Consider the following 7,296-nt stretch of genomic DNA (forward strand, 5'->3'; position numbering starts at 1 on the left):
TTAATTGTTTGGTTTGGTGAATCTGATGCTTTTCAAGAGTACATTACTAAAGCACATAATCCTAAATTTGTGAAGTCTTCTAGGCAAACCACAACTTGAGATCTAATTAAGCTTTACAATGAACGTGTGCTTAAGCTTATTGAGTCATTTCAATCTGTTTCATCTGTTGCTCTAACTTCTGATATCTGGAATGTTAAAGCTAAAGAAGACTACATTTATGTTGTTGCTCACTTTTTGAATTCCAATTGGGAGCTAGAAAAAAGATTGATTGGTCTTAGGGTCATATATGTGAAACATTCTGGTAATAATTTAGCAGAACATGTTAACATGGTTGCTGATGAGTGTGGTTTAAGTGATAAAATATTTGCTATTACTCTAGAATCTACTTTTAGTTTGGTTGGCAGGGTTATTGAGGAACATCGTCGACGGCTCATACCGGACATGGTGGAGGTTCTATCATGTATCAAAGACCGGGAGTTAGCAGATTTACACAAGCAACACAATCTTGAGAATGACACATAGAAATAGAATTGTCCTTGAAAGATTGAACAATGATGGAGGAGGAGACGAAGAAAGCCAATCAAGGACTCAAGAGTTAAGGGTGAACGAGTGAATTATTGTAACTTGTAATATTGTCCTCTGTCTCTATCTCTGGTGAATTGTTGTATTGAACTCTGAACACAGTTGCATACGTTATAACTTTGAGCTGGTTGTACCTTTTTCCCTTTTTAGGGTTTTCTCACAAGGTGTGAGTTTTTATCTAGGAAGGTTTCTAATAAGGCGACATTGCATAAACAACTCAAATAATATTTTGTCATTCAATTCTTGTGTGGCCTTTAGTGTTTTTTGTGAATTCTGTTATATACCAATATATATGTGATTTTCGGGCCAGACCCGCCCCTGTACTAATGAGCTATCCAAGCCAACGGTACGGCATGACCTACCTGAGTAGCAAGCGAGTCGTGCCTAGACCGAAGGGTCAACACGCTAGGTAAGCCCGGCACGATCCAGATGTTACCCGTGCCGTGCCTGGCACGCCCCGAATGGGCCGGGCCGGAGCGGACCATTTGGATATCTATAAGTCCAAGCAGCTCCATACATGTTTGCAGGTGCAGCAGTCCGAATAGCTACAATATTGCTGGCTGCTAGTCAGCCGAACAATATAGAAATATGATTTATAATGACGGTTTTTAAAAAAAAAACTACCAATAGAAATAACACTAACGTATGATAACTGAAACCGTACTACAAATTAAACTTCACCATAGACTTTCAGTTATTTTTCTACAAGTGAGGGTTCCGGTACAATGAGTCAACGAGCTACAAGCGGTGGTGGGCGCGGGAGGCAGTGCCGTCGTCGAAGTTCTGGTAGTAGCTATGCAGGTCATACCCGAACCTCACCACGGTTCGCCTCGGCCGCGCCGTGCGTCTTCTCCAAGAGCGCCTCAACCTCGACAGCAGCAGCTTCACCGCCGCAGCTGACCGGCGATCGCCGCTCCTAGCGTGGACGACCCTCCCGCCCAAGCCGCTGCCCCCGATCTATGGGCCTTGCAGAGACGCCGCCATGATCGTTCACTCGGTTCTCACAAGTCACACACTCTTACGTTGCGACTAACTAGCTAGCGCTAGCTAGGTGCTCTATCTGCTCCGAGCTGGCGTCGTAGGTATCTGCTGTGTGCTGCAGTGTAGCTTCTGAAGATCTTGTGCAAGCAAAACGATACTCCATGCCCGCAGCTTTATAAGCTCGGATGCTGGGAGCATTCCGACACGTGTCGATCCAACCGCCACTAGTACACAGAAGCTCTATAGTGGCGGTTCTAAACCTATTTACACTGGCGTTTTTCAGTACCGCCAGTGCTAGGGGCCAGTGGAAATCAGCATTTCCACTGGCGGTTATTTTGGAACCGCCAGTGATAATAGAATTTCCACTGGCGGTTTTCTTAAGGAAACCGCCAGTGATAATAGAATTTCCACTGGCGGTTTGCTTTATAAAACCGCCAGTGGAAATGCACTTTTCACTGGCGGTTTTCTTTATTTAGCCGTCAGTGGAAGTTTTCCCGCCTTTTTTCAAAATTTCAAACAATACTGAATTATATATATATATTTATTTACACACACACAAACATATATATATATATAGATCTATATTGATATTGAAAGCAACATGAAATTAAATTCTATCATACATTTATATACATCAAAGTATTCTTTTTACAACCATATATGCTTCATGCATTCTACACATCATAAGTTTTCACCTAAGCTCTAATAACTATCTCGGCTAAGAGATAATCTACTAATTTCTGTTAGTATTCTAAACTCTGGCAAAGCTAATGTTCCGGAAGCATCGTGATATTTTCCTTCTGCGGGAATGACCTCTTTCAATATGAATGTGCAGAGGTCCTCGACTATGCCATACAATGCAGCTTCGGTCAAGTTCTCCGGGTTTCCTCGTTGAAATTGCTGTAAAGGAATTTTATAAACATCATCTATTTATACTCAATAATAACACATTTGCATCTTTAATGACATAAATACATACTTGACTATTACTAATAATACCTTGTCAGGGTTCGTGATGTATCGTCCGTTCACTCTCATGAACTCGCACGCATAGAATTCACATAGGACCGATCCTTGTGGTTGCTTGTGGCACTACATAACGGGAGATTGGTTATTTAGTTGCAACATTGTGTATGATATGTATTCGTAAAATCACATACTTACCGGCCAGTGATGATGGATGTCTAGTGGCACGCGTTGTTTCGACAGGTCGTACTTTCCACCTCTCATCTTATAGAATCTATAAGCCCTGTGATCTCAAATAGAATCACCATGTTATTCTCAAATTTTAATCGATAAAAGTATGCATGCATAGAAAAGGCTTACAGCTCTAAGATGCTGAGGAATTCTGCATATGTCGAAGGGTCGAAGTTCAAGGAGTCGAGCACCAGCACCTTTCCAACCTTAGGATAAATGAGGAAGCATATCCAGTGGTCCCTGTACGAATCAAATTTGTGATGCATGTGTATTGAAATTATTAATTTTATTTATGCAAAATCACAGTTACTTAAAGTTGTACGGGGCCATTATGGCTTCCCTGTCTTGAAATTGAAGCATTGCATGTCCTATGTAGGTGGCGTATCGAGCTTCAAAATCCTTCTTCATGTCCTTTATACGCTTCTCAACTTCTTCGTCCGTCTTTCCCCGTATTTCATCGTTGTCTTTCCCGATTCTAAAAGTGTGTCTTTCCTCGGATATAAGTATTGGGTTGAGATACCCAACCCTTTTACTGGCACTAGCATTGGGCTTGGTACCGTAAAGGATCTCCTGCTGATCATGTTGCATTCTGCAAGTCACACGTGCATGTCAGATATTGAAATTTTATACAGCTCACTAATAATAACACACATATGTGGAAGTATGAGCGACACTTACAATGCAAACATCGTTACAAGTTGCACGTCGAGTCTCTGAAGGTTCATCATTAACCACATGTCCTCGAATGTAACAACGGCCTTTTGGTCCGAACCAATAAAAGCATGGTCTGGTATATGCACACTGATGGTGTCGATGCCAACCGATGATGCCCGCATGTACCAGTCATGCAACCTTTTAACACCAGCCGGGACCTTTCTTAGTTTCTCAAGAGGTAGCAGAGGTCTGCCCGGCACATATTTTTTAGGCACGTTTTTGTAATCTGCCTTAGTTGGCTTCTTTATCTTTGCGGCCATTGCCTCAGCCTTTTTTGCAGACTCCTCGTGCTCGGCCAAATCAACAGTTTGTGACGTGAGGCTCCGTCCAATCCCTTTCAAAAATCGAGCTGTGCCAGCAGTACTAGCTTTACTCTTCTTTTTCTGATACGGGGACACCAATTTTGGTATAGGAAGTTTAGATTTCTTTGATGGCCGTGGATCCTTTGATGGCTGTGGAGAAGGTGGATCCCTTGATGGTGGCGTAGACAGTGGGTCACCAAGAGGATGGGGAGGAGAAGGTGGTGGAGCCCTGAATGGTGATGCTTGTGGCAGAGACAGTGGGTCAGAAAAAGGATGAGGAGCAGCATGTGAAGTTTGAGGAGGTGATGATGGATGTACAATAGGAACATCAATTTGAGAAGGAGGAGACGGTTGGGCCTGTGACGAATTCGACCAATCAAGCAATTCGACATCCCTTCGAGGCCAAAGGATAAAATTCTTGATAGCTTGTCCAAGTTTCTCGATACCTTCGGGCCCAGGGATGTCTAGCATGTCGTCCTCGGATCCTTGGACGACCGTCGTCACTTCTACTTTGCAATAATCATCTGGAATATCGTTTCCATGGAACTTGCGTCCTGGGATCGCAAGGCCTGTGGCTACTTTCTTTGTACGTTTATTGTTAATACCATATCTTATAACCAGTGTGCACGCCACAGGCCTTGTGATGTCATCAACTGGATAACTGACCTTATTTCCCGTTGAAGCAACAGAGCTTGGGAATGTCGTACAATCGGTGGAAGCCGGCGGTTGAGCTGCTGGAATTATTTGTATCTGTGGAGTGGTCATCTGTTGAACAGACATCGCACTCGCCAACTGTTGCATCAATTCTGGAGGAGGATTCGATAGCATTTGAGACATCATGGCTTTGAACTCTTTCTTGGCCTCCTCCTTAAAATAATCCGCCATCTCTTCCTTGTATCGATCACGTTTCTTGTACAGACCTTCCCACTGTGGTCTGAATCCTTCCTTCCATCCTTCCTTAGACGAGATTCCTCGTACACGACCAGGATGCTCAGGGTTACCGAGACCAGCCGTTAGGATGTCTCTTTCCCTTTGTGGCTTAAAAGTTCCTTGGCTCTGCTTAGCTGCCATTGTATATATGTTTTTTGCCGCTTCTTCGACAATGGGATCATCAAAAGATACACCGGTCTCGGTTTCCCTTGGTTTTCTAGCACGGAGCCAATTTGCCGCCCTTTCACCAAGTTGCTCGGACAACGTCGGCAACCCTACGGCCTTCTTCTCGGCGTCTTCTTGTGTCCATTTAGGAACCTGACGCTTGTAACCACCTGTGCCTAGGTGGTGGCGGTACTTGTTCTTCTTTGATAGTTCCGAATTTGCCTCACTTAGAGATATGAAATCAGGGCTGCTCCTCTGCTCTAGAAATACTGCCCACTGACCTGCTGAGATTTTATATTTTTTGGTCGGTTCCAGACCTTTCTTTGCAAACTTTGTGTTCATCTCAGACCTCCAGTTTCGGAAATTGATTGCAAGCTGCTTCATCGTGTATTCCTTCACGAGTTCTTCTGAACCCCGAGGCAGAACGAACCTCATTAATAGCTTATTCCATATTTGATTCTTGACATCATCTGACACATCTCTCCACTGTCGTATTGTTATGTCAAGATTATCTCTAACTAAAAACCCAAGTGCATTCCGGAACTTAGGTAGTGCCTCTTCTGGAGCTAGGGGCTGACCTTTCGGGCTCACGTCTGAGATTTTGTATGTTTTGTCGGGAAACTTGTTCAGCCCCCTGTCACCTCTTTTTTGATCGCTCTGCTTCCTTTTCCTTGACGTCTCGGTTGTTGTCTTGGTCTGTTCCGGTGCGTCTTGGGTCGGCTCCGGTACGTCTTCATATCGTGCCACGGCTTCTTCGAGTATCGCACGAAATTCAGACACGACCTTCTATTCATGTAATAAAATGCACAAGAGATCATGCATGTGAAATCAGTAGGGTACACATACGAAGCTAAAGATGCGTACTTTTACCTCAGCTTCTCGTGGATCATAAGTAGGGTCACGTTGCAACTCACGGAGAGCGGCCCTATCTATGCTAGTGGTAGGAAAAGGGTCGCTAGGCGTTTCATATCCTTCACTGCTGGATTGTTCTTGAGCAACACTCTTGTCCATGTGGTCGGGCACTAATCCTTGGTCCTTGATCGGAGAACTCTTGATCATGGATGCCTCGGGACAAGCACGGGTTGATACATAGCCATTCAGTATTGACATGAAAAGCTCATACGTCCACATTTCATGCAAGTACATAGGACCCAATGCCTCTATTTGTGGCACCAAGTGCACCACAAGGTGCACCATAATATCAAAGAACGATGGAGGGAAACACATCTCAAACTGTGATATTGTCTCCACTGCGAATTCCTGAAGAGATGCCAACTCATCACGGCCAATTACCTTTTGTGAAATCCTGTTGAAAAAGTAGCACAACCGTGTGATTGCCATCTTTAAAAACAAAGGATTTATAGCCCTGATGGCAATAGGTAGGAATGTAGTCAGCATGACATGGCAATCATGTGAGTTGTAGTTGGTGATTGTCAGGTCTTTCATTGACACAATACTCCGTATGCTAGAGCAGAATCCAGATGGGACTTTCAAATTCTTGAGCCAAACACACATCGCATGTTTCTCATCTACATTGAGATTGTAGCTTGCTGCTGGGAGATGGTACTTCCCATTTTCTTGAAGAACGGGATGTAGTTCCTTTTTTATGCCTAAATCTACCAAGTCCATGCGTGAATTGAGCCCTTCTTTTGTTTTGCCCTTTATGTCTAGCAAGGTGCCCATTATGCTTTCAAACACGTTCTTCTGAACGTGCATACCATCGATCGCATGCCGCACATCTAACTCTTTCCAGTAAGGCAAGTACTCGAAGAAAATAGACTTCTTCTTGAATATAGCCCCCGGAGCTGGTTTGGCATCCTTCCTTGTTTTTCCGTCTTTTGTCTTCTTCCCGAAAACAAACTTGATATTCCTGACTATTTCAAAAACTCTATGACCTCTATTGTTACCCGATGGAGCAGTAGAATGTAGTTCACCATTATTGTCGAAGTACTTATCCATCTTTCGCATGCGGTACCTGTGTCCTTCCAATAAAAAGCGTCTGTGCCTCATGTAAACTATCTTCTTAGATGCAGCAAGGGATACGTAAGCAGTTCCATCAATGCATACTGTGCAACCAACCTTTCCCTTAAACTGGCCTGATAATGTGAAGAGAGCAGGGTAATCGTTGATCGTAACAAAAAGAATTGCTCTCAGCGTGAATGAACCTTTACGATACTCATCCAACATTTGAACACCCGTTTCCCACAATATTTTCATATCCTCCATTAAGGGCTCCAAAAATACATCCATGTCAACTCCAGGTTGTGTAGGTCCAGAAATAAGGATGGTTAGCAAAATGTACTTCCGTTTCTGCATCAACCATGAAGGAAGGTTGTATATGGTGAGGATCACCAGCCATGTGCTATGCTTGCTGCTCCTCTCAGCAAATGGGTTCATTCCATCAGTACTCAGTGCGAACCTAACA

The 7,296-nt window shown here is 43.7% G+C and overlaps 1 pseudogene; it reads right to left on the reverse strand.

Moving 5' to 3' along the window:
* Positions 1-1,320: 1,320 nt before the first annotated feature.
* LOC109939535 (uncharacterized) lies at positions 1,321-1,566 on the reverse strand (annotated as a pseudogene).
* Positions 1,567-7,296: the final 5,730 nt, after the last annotated feature.

The sequence above is a fragment of the Zea mays genome, chromosome 5, assembly GCF_902167145.1.
Source record: "Zea mays cultivar B73 chromosome 5, Zm-B73-REFERENCE-NAM-5.0, whole genome shotgun sequence".
NCBI lineage: Eukaryota > Viridiplantae > Streptophyta > Magnoliopsida > Poales > Poaceae > Zea > Zea mays.